Genomic DNA, 25,859 nt, shown 5'->3' on the forward strand with positions numbered 1-25,859 from the left:
GCCGTTCCATGGGACGTGAAAGTTGCTCGTCCTACTTCCAGCCGTTTTGTTCTACGTTCTACATTCGTGTTTAAACGCACCACTTAGTAGAATCTTTGATGGTAACATTCTCGAAGTTTGAAATAGAGTAAAACGTTAGTGGAACATTTTCGAACTATTACGCGTGCATTCGAACACGGATAATCTTTACAACGAAATGTAATTTATTTCTTATTACGATTGGAAATAACTGTGTAATTCTAAAATATATAACTTTTAAAAATGTACCAGCAGAAAACGTTGGTAATGCATTCAATTATACCATCTTCGTTGTTATTCGAAATGTAAAAATAATGAATAATGAATGAACCGATAACAAAGACAGGTGATTTGTAAAATGTATTATTAAGAATTATTTACAATTCGATTAGCGAGAATATTGCGTAAATTTCTTCTAAAATATTATTTAATACACTTTTTGTAATGTTAAAGCATTCTACTTTTTGCTCTTCGAAAAAGTTGGAAATCCAGTCGTGGGTTTCGTAATAAATGGTAGATACGAAGAAACAACCTAGAATCTCATTAATTTTACTCCCATTCCCGCGAATGAAATTCGCGAAATTTACCCAAAAGTTTCGCCATTGTGCAAATACGTGGGGAATTCTCCTAATCGAGCAACGAATATTAATGCAATAATTGCTTTTCGTAATATCGGGATGAAACGCCTGGAAACCTGAACTCTCGATTTCCACAATATTCAATCGCGCGTTTCAATCTCGACAATTATGGCGGTAATAGGATCTGGCAACCCGATCAAAAGGAAAGAGTATCGATGTAGTCTGTCTAATAAAAACGTAACCGAGGAAACGTTCGTTTAAAAACCATTAGAGAACTTTTAAACGAGCAGGAAGAATGGCAATCTAGATAATTGAGCATAAAAGCGTATGCCTCAACGATTTCGATGATTTCGAGATATATTCAGACTAGATGATCTCACATGGCATACCATATAATAGATAAAAAAATTAATCTGAATTTAATATCTCCCTTAATACTTCGCTTGCACAAGAGTCTATTTATATAATGGTCTCCTTTATACGAAACAATTTTTTTATCGTAATACCTAGATATTTGTATTAATATGCAATTTTTCATTTAATTAATATATATCATAATCATATTATGTTTATATTTATCATAAATTGCTAACTGTTGGGTCGCCTTCCATGCTCGCCACCAGAGGGATCGCGCTCTCACAAGCGCTCGACCGACTCCTCGGTTGCTATATATGTATACAATCCTCCTTTCCTTTTCTGCCCTCCTACGAAATTCTCATGAGATACTAACCTCAGCGCCACACTAACAAATAATATTTATAAGTTCTGAAACCCCCGAAATCGACTCGTTTTGTTGACCCAGTCTTTGAGAAGACACTCTATGCAATTACTGAAATTATTTCTAAACTCGACAAATTGGGCACAAGGCAGTATAACCGATAAATGTACAATAAATTTGTGACACGGGGTCATTTTCGATTTATTAGTAGGCACACCAGGTGCAAGTTTCTTCCAATAACCGAAAGAAGAAATTCACCGACGAATAATTAGCTTCTGACAACCAGAGGTTGATCGCGAGCCCCGTAATTTACAACGTGATTCCACTTTCCAAGGCGTCAGCCGCGTTCGCATAATTGCACGGTTAACCGTTCGTGCATTAGCCGTTGATATATTAATTTCAGCGATTACCAGCTGTTTAACACCGTCGACGTATCCAGCGAACGTAACAGATTACGTAGCGATGTTACGTCAGCTGTACGCGTGACGTATTTCAACAAAATCGCCTCGTCTGGCCGCTGCTCCATCTGGACGGTCGTTTCGATGATCGCGATCGTTCTTGTTTGCACTTTAGAGCTTTGCCACACGAGCTTCGACGTCGACGTCATTGGAACATCGATAATATGTCCACGGACGTGGATCGCGATGGTTGGGTTTCGTAGCGAGCGAGAAATACAATTAACAATAACATTCGATTGTCGATAGTAATTTTGACGTCGACGTTTGCTACCGATATCGCGGTGGTCAATCTCGTTCGTTTCCCTGGACAAAATCGGAATATCGGTTTTCTGGAAATTACAGAAATATAATGCATGTCATTCTTAGAATCGACACGACGTATCTTCCGCGCTATCGTTCGCGAGTTTCGCTACGACTCGATAATCGAACTGACGTTCGTGAATTTTCCCGCGAGAGAGTAAAACTACCCGTAGATCGGTAGGCCCATTATTGTTTACGGAACGTTCATTTCTGGTGTAATTTTTAACATTTAATTGGCGATGTTACTCCATTCATGTTAAGATTCCCACAAATGTCATGATTTCTAGCGATTTATTTGTTATATTATCGTAAATTATTAGCAGTTAGGACCTTTCTTTCGAATGACTATCGATAACATTTCGATATTATCGATATTTATCGATAACTTCATCGATAGTCACACCTGTTTTATAGTTCTTGACCGATTAACACGTTGACTGCCACACCAAAACCGTACAATTTTTCACGAGACCAAACTTCGATTTTAGACCTAACCTCGCTAAAGTTCGTCCTATTCAAATTTATTTAACATCTCAATTTCAATTTTAGAATGAATTGTTTTAGTTCCATACTGGGAAAGTCTAGTCAACCCTGGGAAATATTTTAATGGGAGATTCTAGGGGCTAAAATAAGACGAAAATGAAGAATACCAATTTGTTGATTGAGGCTTCGTTAAAAAGTTATTAACGTTTACAGTTCCGCCTGTAGAACGGCAAACTGTGAATTTTTTTCTCGAAAATGCATAGGATTCTGGGGGCATGTGTATTCACCAAAAATGCTTGTAATTGACCCATGCAACTAAATATAATTTTTTTAGTATGATTTGAAATTTTTTAATTTCGTCTAAAAATTTCAGTACCTACTCGAATTTTTTTCTCGAAAGGGGGTAGGATTTCGGAGGCATGTCTATTTACAAAAAATGCTTGTAATTGATCCCTGCAACTAAAAATAATTTTTCGAAGACGATTCGAAATTCTTTTTTTTCACCTAAAAACTTCAACACCTATTCAAATTTTTTTCTCAAAAGTGCGTAGGATTACGGGGGTATATATATTCACCAAAAATGCTTGTAATTGATCCTCGGAATCATAAATAATTTTTTCAGAGCGATTTGAACAAATTTTTTTTCGTCGAAAAATTTAACACCTACCCCCTGTCGATTTTTCATAAAAATTCGTCCTTGATTTTTAGTAATTTTGTTTGACGTCCTACAGAAAAGCTGTTTAATACTTTTTTGTAGGTACCTATAAGCTCTACCCCAGAAAAAAGTTTCATTAAAATATATTCACTATTGTAGAAGTTATGGACGTTTGAAGATTGGGCCATTTTTATGGTGTTTTTCCCCACTTCACGGTGTTAAGGAAGAACTTTTCGAATATTTTTGGAATTTCTTCATATTCTTCATTAAAATACGCGTTGTTTGCATTTTTGAAAATGAAAATCGGCCAATCCGTTCAGAAGTTATGACGTTTTAAAAATTGGCTTGAAATTTCAGTGAAACATCTCAATGGTATGGTCAGACATGAAATTTTCGGTGATGAATTTTTTTCTCGAAACTGCGTAGGATTTCGGGGGTATGTCTATTGACCAAAAATGATTATAATTGGCCCCTGCAACTAATTGTAATTTTTTTAGTATGATTTGAAATTTTTTAATTTCGTCTAAAAATTTCAGTACCTACTCGAATTTTTTTCTCGAAAGGGGGTAGGATTTCAGGGGTATGTGTATTTACCATAAATGATTGTAATCGAGCCTCGCGACCGAAAATAATTTTTCAAGAATGATTTGAAATTTTTTAATTTAATTCCTTAATAACTTTTTAACGAAGCCTCAATCAAGAAATTGATATTCTTGATTTTCTCCTTATTTTGGCCTCTAGAATCTCCCATTGAAATATTTTCCAGCGGTGGCTGAACACCCTGTATATGGGTGACGTGACAGTCAAAGTGTTAAAGGTATAATTCTAGTCGTTAAACCAGGGATATTAAATACACGCATAATAAAAATTGCAGTTGTATTTCTAAACTTTCCAAATATATAAAAATTAAAATCTGAATCAGAAGCCAATGGACTGTTAAAGGGTTAGTTACAAAACAGTGTATCTGTAATCTCCATCACGAGCAAAACATAGGTCAAAACACAACCTAGTTGCGTTAAATGGTCAAGAAACTTTGGAAACACTACACCGTTGGAATCACGCTGTAGAAACGATCAGCTAAACGAGCAGCGACACTAACGGAACCACTAAGCTTCCCTCGTAAAGCAAACGTTAAACGGATGCTTTGCCCGCCATAGAAAAGTCATCCTGTGGCCGTAAAAATGGTCATCTGCCTGCTATAAAAAGCGACAATATATGTTAAACAATGTCATACTTTTGGCTGGCGGTATGCATCGAAACAGATGTTAGATCGGTACGGTCGCGTCGCGATAATTTGGACGTTGACACAGTGCCAAACGTCGCTGGAGAATAATCGTAAAACTTTCGTTGCCGACCCCGCGAGCAACGTAATTCGCCAGGATCCCAAATCTGCGATCGTGAAACCAGATTTTCGCGTGCACGCGTGCTTCGCGCGCCGTGCAATCGCGGCTGGTTCGTTTTAAAACCATCAGAGTCGTTCTTCTCCATCGTTAGAGCAATGATTTATGGCCGCGCTAACTGGACCCTGCGGTGTCTTGCGAATTTACGTCGCGGGACGTTTCAGCGACGTTTACGAGATCTAAATGAATTTAAACTTGCATCAGTTCGGCCGCGAATGGTACGCGACAGTAAAACTGTGAATAATCGAAGGCGTTTCTGCATACTTCAACGAGACGCCTGTTTCATTATCCATTCCCTCCCCGATTGCGATACGAGCGCTTACGCGAACGGTCCAACTTCTGTTATTAACTCATAAACGCCACTGGAAAGAACCGCAAGAATTATGGAAGCCCACGCTGACGCTCAAAAGTCTGTGGACACCTGTTGTTCCGAACGAAAACTCTGACACAGCCTTTTCTAACGATTTTGTGAATTTTGTACGCGTGGATCTTGCTATTTAATATTTCTATCGAGCGGTGGAACCTTTTAATATTTAGGTAACGAAGATTATACTGTCCTGGAGACAGAATTTAAATATTGCGGTCTAGAATTTTGAAAAAATCAATCGCTTTTTATTTAATTTTCTTTAACCACTTTTATTACGATTTATTTTCAAGCAAACGTGCACGATTATTATAAGTAAAATTAACATAGTCCAATTTTTATTAAACTTTCCAATCCCCAAATATGGCATCCAAATATTTTAAATATTTTTACGAGTGTATCTTGTTAAAGTTGATTTTGCAAAAGTGGTCATTTTCACTCGGAGTTATACAAGAGGCTATAAGAATCACAGTTTTCAATATTTTTGAATGAAAAAATAATAAGACGAAAGAACATATCTGGAAAATCTTGTTAAAGTTGACTTTGCAAAAGTGGTCATTTTCACTCAGAGTTAAACAAGAGTCTATAACAATCACCGTTTTCAATGTTTTTGAATAAAAAAATAAGACGAAAGAACACATCTGAAAAATCTCGATACAAAATGACCCATGTTGGTAAAAAAATCGCAAAATAAAGTGAAAAAATGACCGTCTAAATACCTTCTAATACCGTCTAATACCTTCTTAGGGTAAAATATGTTTTGAGCGAACGATGTTCGCCAAGAGTCCCGTGCAAACTGTTGCCACCCACGCGGCCAGTGGGTCCATTAGAATTTCGTCACCAGTCTCTTTTTCTTCGTTTAGGTGTTCGCAGTTCATAAACTCGACGTGTAAACACGCGTCGCTAAATGGAAGGTCGAAAATAAGAGTGACAGGAACAACAAAAGAGACGCGACGTTGGGTAGTCGAGTCGTTAGCCAAAGTTGAGTAAAGTGGATGTACCGCATTTAACCGTGTCCCGCGTACAATGTTCCCGCGTTGCAACTTCACCGTCGTTATGCACGCGCACGGTGTAGCAAAATGCACGAAATCAGAAACTTTTGCTGCACCAGCCAGGGATTTAATACCGGCATTATGCAAGCGAAACTATACAGAAATCGATACATCACCGAAAACCGAAATAAATCCTTTTCCAAAATTTCTATCATGAAAATGAAAAGCTAAAGTTTAAGTACCAGTAATAATATATTTACATTTACAGCTAAACCTTACTTTCAAACATCTATTACGAAAATATATAAATCTGAATTGTCTGTTGGCTGATATAAAATTGTTTAATATCTTAATTTTTATCTGAATTGTGCACGAATAAAAGGCTATTTTCATGTAAAAAAATGAACTTCAAAAATTTATGATTCTTTGCTATGTTTGTGTCTAAAGAAAAATGTTTAAAAAGTATGTGTACTCTTTTACAGATTGGGTCAGTTGGGACCCCAAGCTTAGAGGGATTTCAAATCTATATGAAGAAGATAAGAAATTGGTACGCTCTTATAATCAGTTTTGATTTAACAGTACTAATAATTTCGATATAGAGATCAATTATTGTTGAGTTTGGTACCGGATCTAGTAGCTCGATTTGTCATTAAGAATGTCAAGTCCTGGCTGTGACGTGACGTTATTAGTCGTTTGAACAATTTGCACGAATTAATTACGCACTAATAATCTATCGAGTAATTGGAAATTGTTCGACCGATTAATAGCGTCATGTCTAAGGCAGGATCTGCCAGGTAAGCCTTAATGATGAGTTAAACTAACAGATCTCTAGATGACAAGTGACCCAGGCCTCTAAGAAGCCCTGCATACGACGTGCATTTCCCTGATCGTGTTCAGTGTTGCCTCATAATTCTACTAGGATTTGGCAATGGACTGAATCTGCTCTAATTTTAAGATATCAATTATTCACCAACAATTCAGATCGTCATTAGATCCTGTTGCAACATGAAATTTATAATAGAGTAAAATATCGAACAAGAATATAGGTATATTAAAAATCTACAAACCTAATACTTATTCGTTAATATTGAATAATTATGTTAAATACCTGGGATGAGATACTTCTCTAGAAATTAGCTCCAGATTCGACTACGTTAAATTTTGCGTGACTCACCTGAAACAAAAAGGGAAAATCGAGTTAGTGACAAAGGACAACAATTTTAGTTGCAGTTGGATGAAAAGAGATATTTTGGAAATGCCATAGTTCACTTACTAACAATTTAATAATTAAAGAAAAGACATAAAGTTTGTTCAAATTTCAACTGTTTTGGACTGTTTTGAAAACTATTCAAGATTTCTCTGAGTGGAGTTTGACGATGATTATTTGGGAGTTGGTCGAGATCCGGGTCGTTCAATTTTTATGAAAAGGAAGATTGACGTTTCTTCCAGAATAAAGAGTACGGCTGAACGTTTTCGCCATTTTCACCGATTCTTAGAACTAACCACTCCGGTTGTCAGGGTTGATTCACCAAAGTGACGTTTTACGATTGTACTATTCCGCGAGGCAAAAAGTACAAAAGTGCATCGAAAATAACGTTCGTACTCCGGTGGGACCTCGTAAACGTCTTGACTGCGGAACAATATGCGAGTTCTTCCCAACAGTTTCGATTCGTCACGGCGCACAAAACACAATACAAAAAGAAACCCAAGGATTTGTTCATTTGCATACAAAATGCTTCGAAAAATTTTTGTAAAATGCTATAATATTTTTCCCCCACTTTTATGCATCTAACGTTATTATTTTCTATACATTAATTCTAAATAAATTCTCAAAAAACTAAACTAAACTCTTCTGTGTGAGACGATAACGCATATATGAGCAAGATATTTTAAAATGATTTTATAATGTACAATTTAGCACGTGCCACGTATAAATATATATGAGACTGAAATTTTGCCAATATATTTTGCATAGCACATTTGCAATTTATATTAAACTGTTTAATAATGAATTGGTTGTCGAAATTCAATCGAAAATCGTGATTAGAGTTCAACAATTATGGTTCAAGGCACCCTCTATCAAAAATACTATTCTCTTAACGACTACACGAATATCTCAACACGAAAAATAGAAATACTCGATAGTTCAATGGTTTGTAACGACAGTAGAATTATTTATAATTTTACAAGTATTATTTATAATTTTACAAGTGACCACCAAGTGACCAGTGGCAGCCGAGTTAAATTTGCACACACAAAAAAAAGAAAGGTTCAGAAATAGTATTCGTTGTTTGGTAATTAATGGCTTAAATTGCACAAACAACTCTCTATCTTTCTCTCTCTGTGAAACGGTTCTTTCGCGGAAATGATAAAAACGCGTAAACATTTTTAATGAACTACGGGGGTTAATCGATTCGTGTCGGATGCGCCACCGGGCCAATTATAAACTCAATTTCTGACCGACGTCGCGAAAATTGGATTCCCATTTGCTCATCCGCAAATGACATTCCGCTTCTTATTCAGATTGCCCAATTCCGGGGGCGACGCGCGAACGTTTTGGCGAACGGTTCCTCCGATAAAGAACGGAGACGCGACCGAACCGTGAACTCACCCCGCCTCGACAGAAACTGTTTCGTCTCGCGTTCGGAATTCTTGTTGTTCCGTCTTTACCCCTAATTTAGTCAAGTACCGCAATGGGACTATTTTCTGCGCGGCTGTAATTAAGTCGTAAAACCCGGCTGAAACACGTGTCGTTGGTTTTCATGCTTTGTAACGGCACGCGACGACTTTGCTTACACGCATCGAGCCACCCGGATCTTTAAAAAGTTTAATTCAAAGTCAACAGAAAAAAAAATTCATTGTTCCTTCGTCGCGTTTAAAGTTTTAAAGTCTCGAAAATAAATTCACCCATGGTATTTAGTATACACACCTTGTTCAATGTATAATTGGAAACAGACAAATTAATTTGGCAATGAAGAAGGATGTAAAGGTATTGAAAAAATGTGTTTTAATATTTATGTGCACATTTGAACCTATTTAATAATTACACATAAAATAGTAGTATATGTTTTTCGTAACTTATAATTTTGTAACTTATAATTAGCTCATGCTTATCAATTATTATTTTTGGCATTTTTCAAATTTTATAGTTGCTGGTTCTTGTTTTAAAATAGAATTATTTTTATAGTTAATATTCTGGTTTTTATAATTATCAGTATCTTTCAGTTGTGGTATCAAGCTTTTTTTCTGACTCCTTTTCACAATTTTCTCTTTTATTTAATATTTTTCTTTGTTCTTTTTCTACTCCTCCAATCTTCTTATCTCCTCAATTTTCTCAGCTATTTTCTTTTTCTTTACATTGTCCAACATCTTTGTTTCCCCCAGATTTCTTTATACTTCCCCTTGACAGAGTTTCTATTCTTCCTTTAACTTTCATTGAATAGAGGAAAACCTCTTAAACACTTAAATAAACACAACTGAATGTAACAATGTTCTGTAACAGGGACAAGACCATTGTCATTCAATGCAATTTATGTGACTCTGCTACTGGTCACCGTATTTTTATTCATTTAAACAAATGCAAACATTTTTATTATTCCCTTTATAAATTAGTCTCAGAGTTACACGTAATATTTAATATTTTTGAATGAAAAAAATACTGTATGTACTTACAAGGCGAATAAACATATCTGGAAAATCTCAATACAAAATAGCCTACCTACTGTTAAAAAAAAAATCACAAAATAAGCTGAAAATATGACAGTCTAAATAGCAATACCTTCTTAAGTTAGAATATGCTTTAAAAACAGTGGAAAAGAATGTACTGCAAATTAATAATTGCATCTAAAGCAAATACAAGAAATTTGGATATATCTTCGATAATGAGTTCTTTCTTAAAATTTTTTCATTTTTAAAATAGGGGTGGTAGGTAACCAACTACATTTACCCTTACTAAAAGTTTAGAAGGGAGGTTGAGACGAGTACTTCGTTAAGATAGGGGCGCAAGGCATTAATATTTTTGAATGAAAAAAATACTGTATGTACTTACAAGACGAATAAACATATCCGGAAAATCTCGATACAAAATAGTCTAGCTATTGTTAAAAAAAAATCATAAAACAAACTGAAAATATGACAGTCTAAATAGCAATACCTTCTTAAGTTAGAATATGCTTTACAAGCAGTGCAAAAGAATGTACTGCAAATTAATAATTGCATCTAAAGCAAATACAAGAAATTTGGATATATCTACAGATGTTATAAAATGTTGTTTATTAAAATTTGTTCATTTTTAAAATAGTAATGGTAAGTAGCCAACTACATTTACCCCTACTAAAAGTTTAGAATAGAGGTTGAGACGAGTACTTCGCTCAGATAGGGGCACAAGGGTTAATCGCGATCGATCTTCAACAGGTCGAATATACGGACAATGTCACGCGGTAATATACAGTGAAAATCACTTGTGACCGTTCGTGGGTGGGCCAGGGAGCTTCGATTCTTCGTTTTCAGACCGACGTGGTCAGGACGGACGATTCTGTCGAGGAACAGTCCTCCCAGAGGCGACAAACGTCCCAGGAAGCATTACCCCGTCGAATATATCGGCCCCGGGACCAGGAGAACGACTGCGAAGTCAATTTAACGGAACGGAACCGACACGCCACGGAAATCGAGCAGAAACGTGTCCCGCGGAGGGATTAAAGCGATTTTATTGCTCGTCCCAATTGGAACGGTCTTCCCGCGCGAAGAGCTGAAAATCGTGACTCGTGACGCGCGCGTGAAATTTGTCACGAGAAGCTAGAGGGAAATAGAAGAAAAAGTACAATCGTGGTGGGGGAAAAAAAAAAAGGTGAACGCGAAACGACAGAAGCAGACAGAGACGACTCGATCGCTCGTCGAGTCCGTTTGACTGGCTCGAATTCGATTCGACCAGCAACTGGTGGGCCAAAGTTCCACGGACGAAAACGTGGCCGAGAAATGGCTGCGAAGTTCGGCGAACGGTGATTAACCCACATGCTGAGGAACAATGGGGCTAACGAAGATTTGCAGAAAAGCTTCCCCGACCTCGTTCGCAGCCGATGATAATTGATTTACGGCCTACGTGCGTTACTAGCTTCGTTAGACTGCGAGGCCGAAAGAACTTCGAAACAAAGAGTCGAACGAAAGTATTGTCGGGGCTTTACAGCGATTGTATTTTAATCGACGGCTAATCCTGAATTTCTTCGATCGCGTAATTTGCAGTTTAATCGACGACGAACTGGCAATTACGCGATAAACGCGGAGTACCAATTCATTAATTTGAGAGGGAAAAATCCTACTGCTGGGGAGATGGAAACTACGTGTACGTGGGGTTGTTCGATAAAAAGAGACAATAAGAGTTGATTTAAAATATCTGTTTGACAATTGCTTTGCTTCGCGTTTAAAAATTGCAGTTTTGGGGAACAGCATTAAACGATCAGATTTGTGGTTACTGACGGTGTAAAACCATCTGAAGTAAATTGTGCTAATTTTTGTGAGCGAGTAGATTGGTTTAGAAGTATTGAATGTTTCAAGTTTGTAACTTTTTGGAAGAACAGTGTACCATAATTGATACTTGTAGAATTTATATTTGAACACAGTAGATTAGTTATTGTAGAAGTTGTTATTAATAAGCATCTCCTATGTTTACTTATGTTACCTTTCTTATCTTCATATGCCCTCAGTCTACAACATTAATTAGGATCATAAGTATGGTGGAAAGAATATTAATACAACGCGTGGTTTCGTATAGTAAAACAATGAACAGGCTAAAATTTATTTCTTTAATAGCACGATGGCGATAAAAATAAACACTACAGTGCTACGGAGACATGCTTGAAAATAAAATGAATATTCCTTTGAAACGAAGCTCGCTGAAACATTGTGAAATAAACGCTTAGCCAACATTTGCGAACCAAGAACAAAAAGAGCTTTTATTTGCGTCTGTTGGAAAAAGAAAAATTCTTATACACTTCGTCGCGAAAAAAGCAAACTGTAAAACATTTGTGCGATAAGACTGTTCACGTCGACGGCGGTAGTTTAATACTTTATTATAAACTTTTACCGCACAACCATTAATAGCGGAATATACTCGTTCGCGACTGGACAAATTAATAACAACCGTACAAAAGTAACGGCCATTACTCATATTTAGAAAAGGAGTTGTTTTACGAGTTCTATATTTAACGACGGAACAAAAATTACTGCAACTTGAAGGAATGTTTTATTCCCAGCCATCGATTTTTACTTGTTTCGTGCATCGAAGAATTCTCACGATGGAAAATAGTTCAGAGATACTATTTTAAGAAATAATGCGATGAGTATTGTTGCAAAGAAATATTTAAATTAATATACAATTGGCAGTGTTTGATATTCTTATTAAAAAACACGAACAGACTTATTAGACAATCTAATATAAATTGTAGCCTTTTCTAAGAAACTACTATTGGAACAAAATATTTGACAGAACGTCTAGATCCCTAGATTTATCCCTCTAAATATTATAAAGATCTCCGGAGGGGGCCCTGAAGCTATTGTGAACGTCTATCAACGTTCAGGGCATGAAAAACGAGTGCAGTCTAAAGGTTAATGACGGTACGTCAAGAAAGTAATTAGAAAACTTGTCAAGTTTGCACCATGCTGAACGTTCACGGGTTTCAACATCTTTCATAAATGAAATTCGTTTCACAAGACATTTATCATCGCTGTGGAAGGATTTGCATTCGGACGTACGCTCATAGACCGTGTAACGACATGCATGTTACGAAATAATACGTCACGATTAAAGATAAAGATTATTAAATAAATGAAAAAATAATGAAAAAAATCCGTTTCTCAACCTCCTTTCCGCTTTGCGTGTTTGCTGGTCGCTTAAGGCGAAATTAAGACCACGAACGCGCCGCCTTCGATCGAGAACTTTATTCAAAAAATAAACCTTCGATTCCCCCGTAGGACCGTATATTGCATACAAACTCGATCGAACGGACATAAAATTTCCAGGGTGGCGAACGTCGTCGTGAGTTATCGACTACCCCACCGTTTTCTTACATCATGGTTTAATAAACGAGCCAGGCTCGATGTTAAGGATTCAATAATTTCGTTGCTCCTAAAGGGACACGAGAATTTTCATCGGGTACGGTAAAGAGAATTTACGTAACTCCAGCGCGGAGACAAGAGAATAGAGAATGTTACAACCCCGCAGGCCATCGTGGATCGCCGGAGGGCAAAAATTTATCGCTCGATATGCGTGTGTCTAAAGTGGTTTCACCAGGGGGAAGATCGACCTCGTAAATTTCATTGGTCAACAAAATAGATGCTGTCGTTCGTATCGACGGCGTCGGCCAAGACACGCCGCGAACGATGGCGTCAACGAGCAACAACCTTCGTAAAATATTCTCTTCAGGTCCAGGTTGCAAAAAAAAAAAATGTTACAGTTTTCGTCGATAAAGGTTCTTCCATTTCTTTTTTAACCGACGCCATCAATAGAGAAACCCTCGAACTGTTTTTCGCTGATAAAACGAATCTCGTCAATTTACAATTGAATACATTTTGGTATTCAATTCGTAAAGAAATAAACTGACCAAGAAAATAAATTTATTCCTTTTTACTCTGTTTCAATGATATATCAATTTTTATGTCCCTTTAGGTACCAAAATGGCGTCCCTTGGAAAGCAGAAAATAGTCAAAATCTGGTGAATCAGGGGGTTGGTGAACCCTTTACTGTAGAATGACGAGTTCTTGATGTCAAGTTTCACAATCAAGAAGCTACTCGTCATCAAATCTTATACAGAGTGTTCAGCCACCCCTGGGAAAAAATTTAATGGGAAATTCTAGAGGCCAAAATAAGACGAAAATCAAGAATACCAATTTGTCGATGGAGGCTTCGTTAAAAAGTTATTAACGTTTAAAGTTCCGTCTGTAGAGCTGCGTGCATGTGATAGTGGCTCTCATTCAGCATGAGAAATTCTACTACGTGACGCATCGACAGCCTTACAGTTTTATGAGCGAGAACCACTATCACGCGTGCGCAGCTGTTTACAGATTGCCGTACTACAGGCGGAACTTTACACGTTAATAACTTTTTAACGAAGCCTCGATCAACAAATTGGTATTCTTGATTTTCATCTTATTTCAGCCCCTAAAATCTCCCATTAAAATATTTCGTAAAACAAATCTACTTTTGCCGTGGCCATTACTTGTACGAATAAATATAAATAAATTCAAACAGTGTACGTTTAAAAAATGATTTAAAATTAACAAATTAGGAACAGTGACGCTTTTCTTTGAGAGAAATTCCTTAACAATGAAGGTCTAGGAATGTCCTCGCCGTTTGTTTAAATTTTATGAAATTGAACGAAAGGACGGAAACGAGCTGGCTGTCGGAGAGTTTCGTATATTACGCTCGGGAGTATTGTAATATTCCACCAGCCGTGTATGACTGTGTTTTTGTATTAGTCGAAAAAAAATACCCCCATAGACAAAAGCTGGTATTTCTTTGGCGCAATTGCTTCGTTCCGTGAAAATATCACACTGAGGGACGTCGAGGAGCAACTGCGCTTTTAATTTCGGACCGCCTACAAACCCCTCGAAAATGTTAATCGAGGACGTCGACCGAAATCGATAACGGTATTTCGAGGAAGAATTCGAAACGAACGGCGCTGATTTGAATTGTTAAGCGGCTTCGTTTGCATACGAACCGTGTTATTAAATTACTAATTATTTTCTGGGGCGCTTGATTATGCGCGAACCATAATTGAAATACTGTGTTTTTCTACTTATTGCGAACGGATGATATTATTTATACAGCCGGATCGAAATCAACCGGCCGCCTCGTTATCGTTACTCTTGGTTCGAATTTCATCCCTGAGGAAGCTATATTGGTCACTAATAGCGAGCAAACATTTTTCATTTATCACCAATTATCCTTGTTTATTTTTGCTAAAATTTATTTTGCTAAAGCCTTATAAGCGATACATCTTTTGTACTAAAGGGTTAATTCCCATTAATAAATGAATAATAATAATAATAGTACTGCATCGAGTATTATAGGGAAATTAGTACATTTATTTTTATCACGCATATCAGATTAAAAGGTTTCGTTAACGACGACAGCTATTAGACTGACAAATCTTTTTATTACGTTCCGTAAGGCTTTGTTTTCGAGAAGATCGATTTTAAAAATTGATAGGGTAACAGAGTACATATAACTCGGACGTCTGAACGAGTAGAAACGGCGTGTAATGGGCAGACGCTCCAGGCAAATTCAACCAAATGTTGAAATTCAGTTACCTGGAAAACAAAGCGCCGCGCGGAAAAATGTTCTTTCGCATTTTCGATTCAATTTTTCCTCCGTAAAATCGCTCTCGTTGCCCGAAAAAAATTCGTATTGCCGTTGGAGGAACAGCGAAGCGAATTCCATTGGTTTTAGTATGAAAAATAATCCCCGCGCGATAGTGGTAACTTACAGTTTAAAAGGAGAATTCTAGCGGAGGCGAGTCGGGAGAAATTAGACACGGAAACTCGCGATCAACTCCATTACGGGCGAAAGTATCCGTCGTTTGCGATCATGGGATCTCTCAGGATACCCAGGCCGAGCGCATTCTATCTCTGTGAAATTTCTTATCGCGAGACCTGACTTCGGCCAAAGGCGCACCTAATGTCGGCGAATCGATCGAGGAAAAGAGAAACAGCGAGAGAGAGATTGTTTTCCGCCGATCCTTGCGTAATCCGACTCCGCCCGTCTCGTATCTTAAGCCGCGATCCCGATTTGCATATTTTCGATCCCACGATAACTCGTACGGTTGCGACTTTACGCGTTTAGGGGCACTTCGGACGCGACGTAGACCGTAGGTGAAACGCTACCAAATAAATGGCTGGGATTCGGTTCCTGGGGATTCTTTCAATGTGGAACTCGAAGAGGGGAATCCGACGAACTTCATCGTTTACAGCTTTGTTGGACGATTCTGACTGAATGATCGTAGTTGACGTTATCGGTCCCAGGAAACGATCGAAATTCGTCCTCGTGGTTGAGATTGGAAAGGACAACGAGATATACAGGGTAACCTCTGGGGAAAATTTTATTGGGAGATTCTAGAGGCCAAAATAAGACGAAAATCAAGGATACTAATTTGTTGATTGGGGCTTCGTTAAAAAGTTATAGAAATATTTCCGGTCACACGGTATATTTTCGGTAAATAATTGTTTCTCGAAAGCACGTATGACTTCGGGGGTTTGTGTATTAACCAAGAATGATTGTAATTGACCCTTGAAACTGAAAATAATTTTTCCAGAACGATTTGAAATTTTTTAATTTTGTCGACTTTGTCCAACTACTCGAATTTTTTTCTCGAAAGTGCGTAGGATTTCGGGGATATGTGTATTGACCAAAAATGATTGTAATTGACCCTTGAAACTGAAAATAATTTTTCCAGAACGATTTGAAATTTTTTAATTTTGTCGACTTTGTCCAACTACTCGAATTTTTTTCTCGAAAGTGCGTAGGATTTCGGGGATATGTGTATTGACCAAAAATGATTGTAATTGACCCTTGCAACTGAAAATAATTTTTCCAGAACGATTTGAAATTTTTTAATTTTATCGACTTTGTCCAACTACTCGAATTTTTTTCTCGAAAGTGCGTAGGATTTCGGGGATATGTGTATTGACTAAAAATGATTGTAATTGACCCCTGCAAGTGAAAATAATTTTTCCAGGATGATTTGAAATTTTTTAATTTTGTCGTCTTTGTCCACCTACTCGAATTTTTTTCTTGAAAGTGCGTAGGATTTCGGGGGTATGTGTATTGATCAAACATGATTGGAATTAACCCTTGCAATCGAAAATAATTTTTTCCAGATTGATTTGGAATTTTTTTTTTCGCCGAAAAATTCAGGACCAACCCTGTCGATTTTTCTTAGAAATTAGTTTTTCATTTTTAATAAATTTGTTTGACGCGCTACGGAAATTTTGTCTAATACTTTTTTGTATGTACCCATGAGCTCTAGTTCAGAACAAAATTTCATTGAAATATATTCACTATTATAGGACCTATGACTATTTGAAAATTGGACCATTTTTATGGGGTTGTTCTGACTTTATGGGGTTAAGGATCAACTTTTCGAATATTCTTGGAACTTTTACATATTCTCCGCCAAAATACGCGTCGTTTGCATTTTGAAACATTAAAATCCTTCAATCCGTTCAGAAGTTATGATGTTATAAAGATTCGCATTAAAATTCAGACAGACATTTCTGGCCAGAAATTATATTTTCGGTGAGGAATTTTTTTCTCGAAACTGAGTAGGAATTCAAGGATATGTGTATTAACCAAAAATGATTGTAATTTACCACTGCAACCAGAAATAATTTTTTTAGAACGATTTGAAATTTTTTATTTTCGCTGAAAAATTGTCCGATCAGTATGGAACTTTAAGCGTTAATAACTTTTCAACGAAACCTCAATCAACAAATTGGTATTCTCGATTTTCGTCTTATTTTGGCCTCTAAAATCCCCTGTATATTAATTTTCTAACTAACAATTATTAAGATTTTTCTACAATAAAATGTGTAATTGATTTATTTATTATGAAGGAAACGGGTTGTATTTGACGATATTTGTGAATTTCATGAGGTAATATATTATTAGTAATTCCATGCTTGCTTCCAGCCTGTTTCCAAGCATCCAAAATTAGACTACAATGCAAAAATGATTCTTCTTATTTAACACATTGACTGCTATACCAGTCTTCTCTGTCTATAGTACAACAAATAGAAATGTTCAATAGTTCGATGGGTTACTTGTTATTTTGTACTATCCCTAATAGCAATGACATTATCAAAAAAATATATAAGTATTAAGGATCATTTACTCTAAGCGTTTTAAAAACACGTTGTAGGATTGAAGCGCCGGTCACCAGTGACCACCATGCCAGTCAACGTGTCAATTTTACTATATCGGTACAGAGTGAATTTCATAAGTATTTAAAACGTACAATAAACTCTAGGACAATAATTGAAGACGATCTGCAATTATGATCTCCATAATACATTTGTACACTTGAAACTCTTCGAGAATTTATGAAACCGCCCGAACACGGCGCAACGAGTGGCCATAAACCGTCGAGAGTTACAGTGAAAACGATTTTATAAATAAACCCCGTGCACGAGGAACGACTAACTAAGAAATAATAGCTTTATAACCAATTAGCAGCACCGACGAAGAATATTTAGACGCGACGTCCGCGGCAAAGCCGAGAAAGCGTTACTCAAACAATCCCATTATCTTTGTTTCCTTTGATGTCTACCTTGGAAGACGAATCCCGGACGCTTTTCGTATCGGGAAGCTCGAATTCGCCTGGCTTTAGGCCAGTCTAAGCTTGCTGCGAGGTGTTGGTCGGAGGAAATCGTTCGACGGATATAGGTCATACTGGAAATAGCGAAATACCACCGATGAGGACTCATTGTGCAGGTCGATTAACATGCTGTCGGTCAGCGTTCAGTGTTTTCGAGCTGCTCTAAACGGAGCCCATCCAAGATGTCACCCTTGTATTCCGCGGTCCTTGTTTTGGGGGAAGCTGGAGCGGAAAAGGAAGCGTGAAAATCGGAAAGATCTCGTCAGCGAGGACTCTTCGAGTCTCCGTCGAATGGCATGGTTCGAACATCGAAACGAGGGTTGTTAATTAATCCGCGCAGTTCACGTCAGCAGGATCGAAAGGCAATTTTCATACTATCTGGTTTATCGTAAACGATTTCTCTGGTCAGGCAATCCATTCTGGGCCGGAAGCCAGACTTTGTTTAAATGTTGCGTTCCTTTTTAAGAAAGAGGGCATTCATGGAGCTCGACGTGGGTGGCGAAGTCGGTACGAATTAACCGATTGCTCGAGGTTGTTTTCTTCGCTGTAAACCAAGACTGACCAGATCTTCTAAAGAGTCATTGTGACAGCTTCAAAAATTGAATATTTTCTTCCATTTTTCGAAAGTGTTTATAGAATGCACGGTTAAACTTTTTGAAGAACTATTTCAAGTATCGTTCAAGTAATGTTTTCAAAAACTTAGTAGTTAAACGTAACATATGGTCGATTACTCTCAAATTTAATTTCAAAATTATATTTTTGTGTCGAGTATATCATAGTTTTTTTTTGTATTAAAAAATTGCTGGAAAAGATACAAAATTTTTGAATTTTCCAGCATCCGTCATTTTGCCAATTTTCGACGATAACAATGAATATAATGAATAAGAATTTTTTTAATTTTTTGGTTTTAGATTATCCTGAAAGCTCCAATCATCTACTCCAGCGAGATGTGATTTTTAAATATAATTATTCCTACTTGTATTCGTACTCTGTTACGGTGATTCGCTATAAATGAAAAGATATGTGTTATTTATCTTCATTTGTTCATATATTGAGATTAAGATGAATTTGAATAAATTATAAAGAAAACTTGTCAACGGTTCATGGCACCGCTTGAGAAAACACCATGTGTTGCTGATTTGTTTACTATTGACAGTATTGTATACTGTTTAATATTAGACATCTCAATCGGTTTTGTAATTGTTAATATTTAAAAAAAACTAGTGACACAGTGTAATAAAAACAAAGTTTGGGAAAAATAAATGGAAAGAGAATTCAATGAGAAAACAAGTTTCACATTTATAGCAAATCACCATTACCCCATGGCCTCCATGTCCCCTCTCAATTCGAAAGGAATATTGCAAACTCAGAAAAGAACCCTTCATCCACCAAAAACTGAATATTATAAGTATTCTATCTCATCCAAGGAGCCTAATTCGAGAAAGACTGATCCAAAGGACACTCGCGAGAGATCGTACCCCCAAATCCATGTCATCTTCCACAAATATTAACACTTTGACTGTCACATCACCCATACGTGGGTGACAGGATTTAGCATTATGATACTAGAGAATAACTAATTCTCAAGTTAAGACATTAAGGGGCCATTCTACCTTGTAGGCATGAAAAATACGTGTTTCTTTGTGATTTTTTTTTGCGGGTTATTAAAGAGCGATTAATTCCGGATTTTGTAGATACATTTATTATATATTTAGCTATATTTACGAATTTTTGCAACGCATAATATCTATTGATTACGCTGTTTTTGTTGATCATCAAACAACAGTTTTTACGAACGGCACCCGACTGCGTACGTGATATCTTGCGAACAAGTTATTCGTAATCCTAAAACCAACGATATTCTTAATATAGATGAGTGTGGTTATAGCATGAAGTAGGATCTTTTCAAAAAAACAAAAAATGGCAAAATGGCAGCTATTTTACGAAAAAATACTGAATATTTTCATATATTTGGTTGCTTTTTTGTTAATAAAAGAAAAAGTATTGCATATATCGCAATTATCCTAGTTCATGCTATAGGAAGACCAGTTCTGAAGATACTGTATCAATTTGATGTTGATATCTTGAATAGTTTTTTAGTTATCACGCACGCAGTGCCGAAAAATGTAGTTTCGAGAAAAACAGCTTTAAAGTTTTACGTCCAGTTATTATACCTGCGTGTGGTACATTTCAGCAGGCTATAACTTCGTTAGTTTTCCGAATTTCAATTTAATATTTGGTAGACATATTTTCGAGACTACATACTAAAGGAAAATGCAAAAAAAAAAATATCGATTTTTTTAATCCCACAAGGTAGAAAGGCCCCTTAAGGGAAATAAATTTGAATAGAATTTGTGGATTTTAACAAGTTTACATAACTAAGTACCGAAACAAATTTTAGGTCAATTAGCTTACAATGGCTTACAATACAAATTTTACTTTTGCATAATATCATACCGTTTTGATTTGGCAGTGAACGCGTTAATAAACAACAGACGTGAAGAAGTAGGGAGAGCACAATAGGGAAGATTTCAAAGTCCTTGACTCCATCGAGGGATTTTCTTAATGCTTGTTAGGGGCAACGAACAATCCCCGCGGTTGGCAAAACGCGCTCCACCGGTGGAGTATATACCAACACACGCCCGTTGGCGTGTATTTCCAAGCTAAACACGGGAGGGAAAATCGTCCAAGGGAGAACGAGAATTCCCTGTAACTCGAAAGTCCCCGGGATCGTCTTAAGTGCACGGCCAGCGTTCTGCATAAATATCTCGAATTAATTGGTAGCCGATGCGCTGTATAAACACACCGAGCAACAAGCCCCGGCCCCGGCCCTGTCACATCAACGTCACGTTTCTGAAATACTCTGGCTATATCCGTCACCCACTAACACGGACGAACCCAAATCAAGTATGCACGACCGAGCCCCGGTTTAGCAGGTTATACGTCTTCGAGAGCATGCTCCTGTATTCATCTTACTCCCTTGTAGGTGGGACGGTAGTATGGGTAATTTCTCGAGAGCCAACAAACGAACGTTACACACCGATGCTCGATTCCCCGGCGCTACAGTATCAACCTTACACGGCTCTTACCACACAGCTAATAACCGGCGAATCTTTGCTCGCGTAATCCAGAGAATCGCCGGAATTCGTGGCTCGAAAAGACCCATGGTAGAGGGAGCGTCCTCTCTACGCGGGTAATCAACCACTGGAACTCCAATCCAAAGCAAAAATGCTTCGAGTAAATATTGTTCAGTAGGTTGACTGGTGGACCAAAGCTTTGATTCGAGACAATTGCAAAATTTGTCTCGGTACTTATTTTAATCGTGAAAAGTAAAAGTGTTAAAAGATCTACATGGATCCCCGTTTCTTCCTCCTGATAGTTGCCTCAGTTTCATCGTAAACCAAGTAGCCCGTTAAGGGTTTACATTGAGCCTTAGATATCAAACATCTGGTCGCTCCCTCTGCGTTCGAGACCCAAATTCACCAAGCAAAGCCATAAATCAGCACTCCTGGACGATGAGCCAAGGATAGCTCACGGTTACGGAGTTTCCCTCTGACACATCCCCCTCTCTTACTGTTTCCGCCAATCGCAGTTAAAAACCTTGTAGAACCGGAGTTTCGTATTCACTTTGCGCGTTCGAGCCATAGCTACGGTAAACAGTCTAAGGCAATTTTCAAGACTCCATTATTTTTAGCCACGCGTAAGTCGCCACACGCGTCTCTATTATAGTAACATATAGTAGAGCAAGTGTATTCGTGATCGTATACACGAAACACTTCAGCGTTTCTCAACAAATTAGGTGATAAGATCAGTCTCCATCACCCTCGACCATTCAGTTTAACACGTTGATTGCCAGAAAACTTTGATTTTAGACAATTGTAAACTTAAAATTTGTCCTAGTTCTTATTTTCTGTTGGTTGGCGAAATAATTGACGAGATCACAATTGTATATTTACAACACTTTATGTACAAAGAAAGACGTGTTCGCTTTATAAAGCCAATACAATGTCTATTATATGATAACAGATGTAGCGATTAGCTCCATCTTCCGCTCGAATTTCCATATTTCAACATTTTCGTGACCCATTAATTGTTTCTTTTAATATTTGAACTTGTGAATTGTTTTAGTTCCATACTGAATAGTCCTGACACTCATGTATGAATAATATGGAAGTCAAAGTGTTAAAAAAAATATGAAATCGATATCTTCATTAGTTTCTGAGAAACCAGCTTGTTTACTTTGTTTGGACCACATGGTACGTGATATTTAATATCGAATCGACCACGTATTGTTGTGTACAAATGTTCAAGCTAGTATCATGGAATCTCAGCCAGGAAGCGATCGGATCAAGACCTCCTATAGCGCGCTATAAGTAAGGGAATTTCATCTTTGACCTCGGTTACCAATCCCAGGGGTGGCCTTCACGGAAAAAGGCGATACGAAGGAGCACAGTTTCGCGCAAGGTTACAACGTCGAATGTGAAAAGTACTCGCCACCATCCTTCAATGGAATTTACGATCGTGGTAGGGGGACGTCTTCGGACCTGTCGCGTTGAAGACTGCGATAGAAATAGCAAATACGCTATAAGAAAACTGTCAGAAATGCGAAACGAGCGACAGGAAGTGGATCTTCGAAAGACGATAGAAAAACCTGGTTAACCGCGGTTAGATTCGATCGATCTTGTTTCAACCTCGATTCGATGCTCACAAAATAAGAACAGATACATTATATTATATTAAAATTAATTTTCGTAAGAAAATTTCGATCTCTAATTTAAAAAAAAAAAAAAGTAAATTATGACACGTTAAAGTAGATTAATATTCTTTTGATTCAGAGAGCAAATGCACCTTTGCACGCCTTATCACGGTCCTCGCACAGTGATGCACGGTAACACAAAGCAAGTGATCGATTAATTGGCTAGACAGCGAACAGCGTGTCTAAAGCTATACGTCCGGATATAATTATTATACGTGACTCGTCAAAGATGTATTCCCCCAAGAATGATATTTTACAAGTATAATATGTTGATACGATTATGAATACATGCATCGTATTATAAGCGTTGCTATATCGTGTGCCTACGGGTTAAATGGTCAAACTTGAAATACGAAGCCAAAACTTTGTTCGGGAGATATTGACTTCGAAAGTTATAATAGCGTAGGAACGAAGAGACTGCCAATTACCATAGCAAAATTAGAAACGAAAGTACTTCTACCGCACGAATCGGTAAAATTAGTTCCTAATATCGCCGAAGAGCTGGAAAAAATAATTAGAAATTAATGGAAGATCTTAAGGGTTTGATTTTTTATCAAAATTTAGTAAACTCCCTTTAAAATGGTTCTTGGTCTATGTTGATTCGACTTTCAATAATTTTTAAAATTCCACTATTTCACTCTTCTCATCTTACAAAAGAATATTAACGCATATTAAAAGTAGCAAAACTTTAAGGGGCCTTTCTACCTTGTGGGATTAAAAAAATCGATATTTTTTTTTTTGCATTTTCCTTTAGTATGTAGTATCGAAAATATGTCTACCAAATATTAAATTGAAATTCGGAAAACTAACGAAGTTATAGCCTGCTGAAATGTACCACACGCAGGTATAATAACTGGACGTAAAACTTTAAAGCTGTTTTTCTCGAAACTACATTTTTCGGCACTGCGTGCGTGATAACTAAAAAACTATTCAAGATATCAACATCAAATTTATACAGTATCTTCAGAACTGGTCTTCCTATAGCATGAACTAGGATAATTGCGATATATGCAATACTTTTTCTTTTATTAACAAAAAAGCAACCAAATATATGAAAATATTCAGTATTTTTTCGTAAAATAGCTGCCATTTTGCCATTTTTTGTTTTTTTGAAAAGATCCTACTTCATGCTATAACCACACTCATCTATATTAAGAATATCGTTGGTTTTAGGATTTCGAATAACTTGTTCGCAAGATATCACGTAAGTACGCAGTCGGGTGCCGTTCGTAAAACCTGTTGTTTGATGATCAACAAAAACAGCGTAATCAATAGATATTATGCGTTGCAAAAATTCGTAAATATAGCTAAATATATAATAAATGTATCTACAAAATCCGGAATTAATCGCTCTTTAATAACCCGCAAAAAAAAATCACAAAGAAACACGTATTTTTCATGCCTACAAGGTAGAATGGCCCCTTAAACGCGTGCAGTTCTAAAACTATGAATGTTTTATCAATAGTTGACACGTTGTTAGAAGCGGTAAATCTTCCTCTTTGGAATGGTTTTTGGTTTATGTCAATTTGACTTCTTTGGAGATACTTTAAATGAAGCTGTCTCGCTGTCTCGTGATGTAGTATTTACTATTTACTACGAGCACGTGCGGTCAATGACCTTACAAAGGCCGTAGTATTTTTAAGAAGTTCAAAGACTTATATCTCCGGAACTAATTACGCTATCGACTTGAAACAAGTTTCATTTTAAAGGGTGTTTTACCTACTATCCAATGAATATACCAACTATTATAATTTATGCTACCTTCTATGTTTATTTTGAAATTTACTTCAATACTACCTACTCAAGCAGTTTCAGCAATTCCTATTGATTATATAATAATTCGTAAACATTCCGTAATAACTTTAAGCACTGAATTTAAGGATTGAAGTTGAGTAGAGTGAAACATTTCGTCTGTTTCGTGATCCCGAAACTCTATTTCAAGTTTGGCCATTTAACCCGGGAGCACCTTGTATAACGGATCAAATTACCCGTACGAAACGAAGATTTATCGGTGAAAATTTGAAAGAAATCCCTTCCCGCGTGCCGGATGCTGTAATCCCCAAAGCACCGGCACAAATTTTTAAGGGATTTTCATCGTTCCGCAGCATCGTAATCCCTAACAGTACACGTGCACGTTCGAATGTTTGCAAAAGAAGAACCAACGACGCGTGGAAAACTCGACCACCGTTCGTGCTCCTCTGGCACGATAAATAATGGAATTTCATCTCGTCGGCGATCCGATAAATCTGCTTGTTGCGGCGCTGTTTACAGCGTCGGTGGCCCCGGACGAAAAAGATGGAGGGTCTCGAGATTCGATACGGTGTTTAAGGGGAATAAGGGCGTTTAAAGGGTAAGGTTGAGTCGGGCGTTCCCTCGGGAGGCGCCGGAAAGGGTCGGGGTATCGGGGGCAATTCGTCACTTTGCAGCGAGTTTTTTTGGCGGGCTTTTTTTCACCGTGAGCCGGCCGACGTCGTCGATCAACCGGAAGATTACCCGTAAGCCGCTCTAAAAATCTTGAAACGACGCCCCGAACGGTTCCAGCGTGAGAAAAACCGAGCGGCGGATTTTTCTAATTTACTCGATTACTCGTTTACGTGACAGGCGATAAGGATCGCGCTAGATTTCCGACCTGGTGGCCACCCACGCCTCCGTCGGGGCTCGAGATCGCGTCGAACGGGGTCCATTGAATTTGTCCGTCGCAGAAATGGCCGAACTTCTTCTCGAGAAGATTTCGACCTACGAACGGGAGGAAATCGCTTTGTTGGAAACTTG

The 25,859-nt window shown here is 37.4% G+C and overlaps 1 protein-coding gene across 3 annotated transcripts in view; it reads right to left on the minus strand.

The window, feature by feature from the left end:
- LOC122400402 (heterogeneous nuclear ribonucleoprotein L) overlaps positions 1-25,859 on the minus strand; it is a 327,347-nt gene that overhangs the window by 139,207 nt on the left and 162,281 nt on the right. The gene's annotated exons all lie outside the window — the stretch shown is intronic.

The sequence above is a fragment of the Colletes gigas genome, unplaced genomic scaffold (assembly GCF_013123115.1).
Source record: "Colletes gigas isolate AHSC1104 unplaced genomic scaffold, ASM1312311v1 Colletes_gigas_Sc00017, whole genome shotgun sequence".
Taxonomy (NCBI): domain Eukaryota; kingdom Metazoa; phylum Arthropoda; class Insecta; order Hymenoptera; family Colletidae; genus Colletes; species Colletes gigas.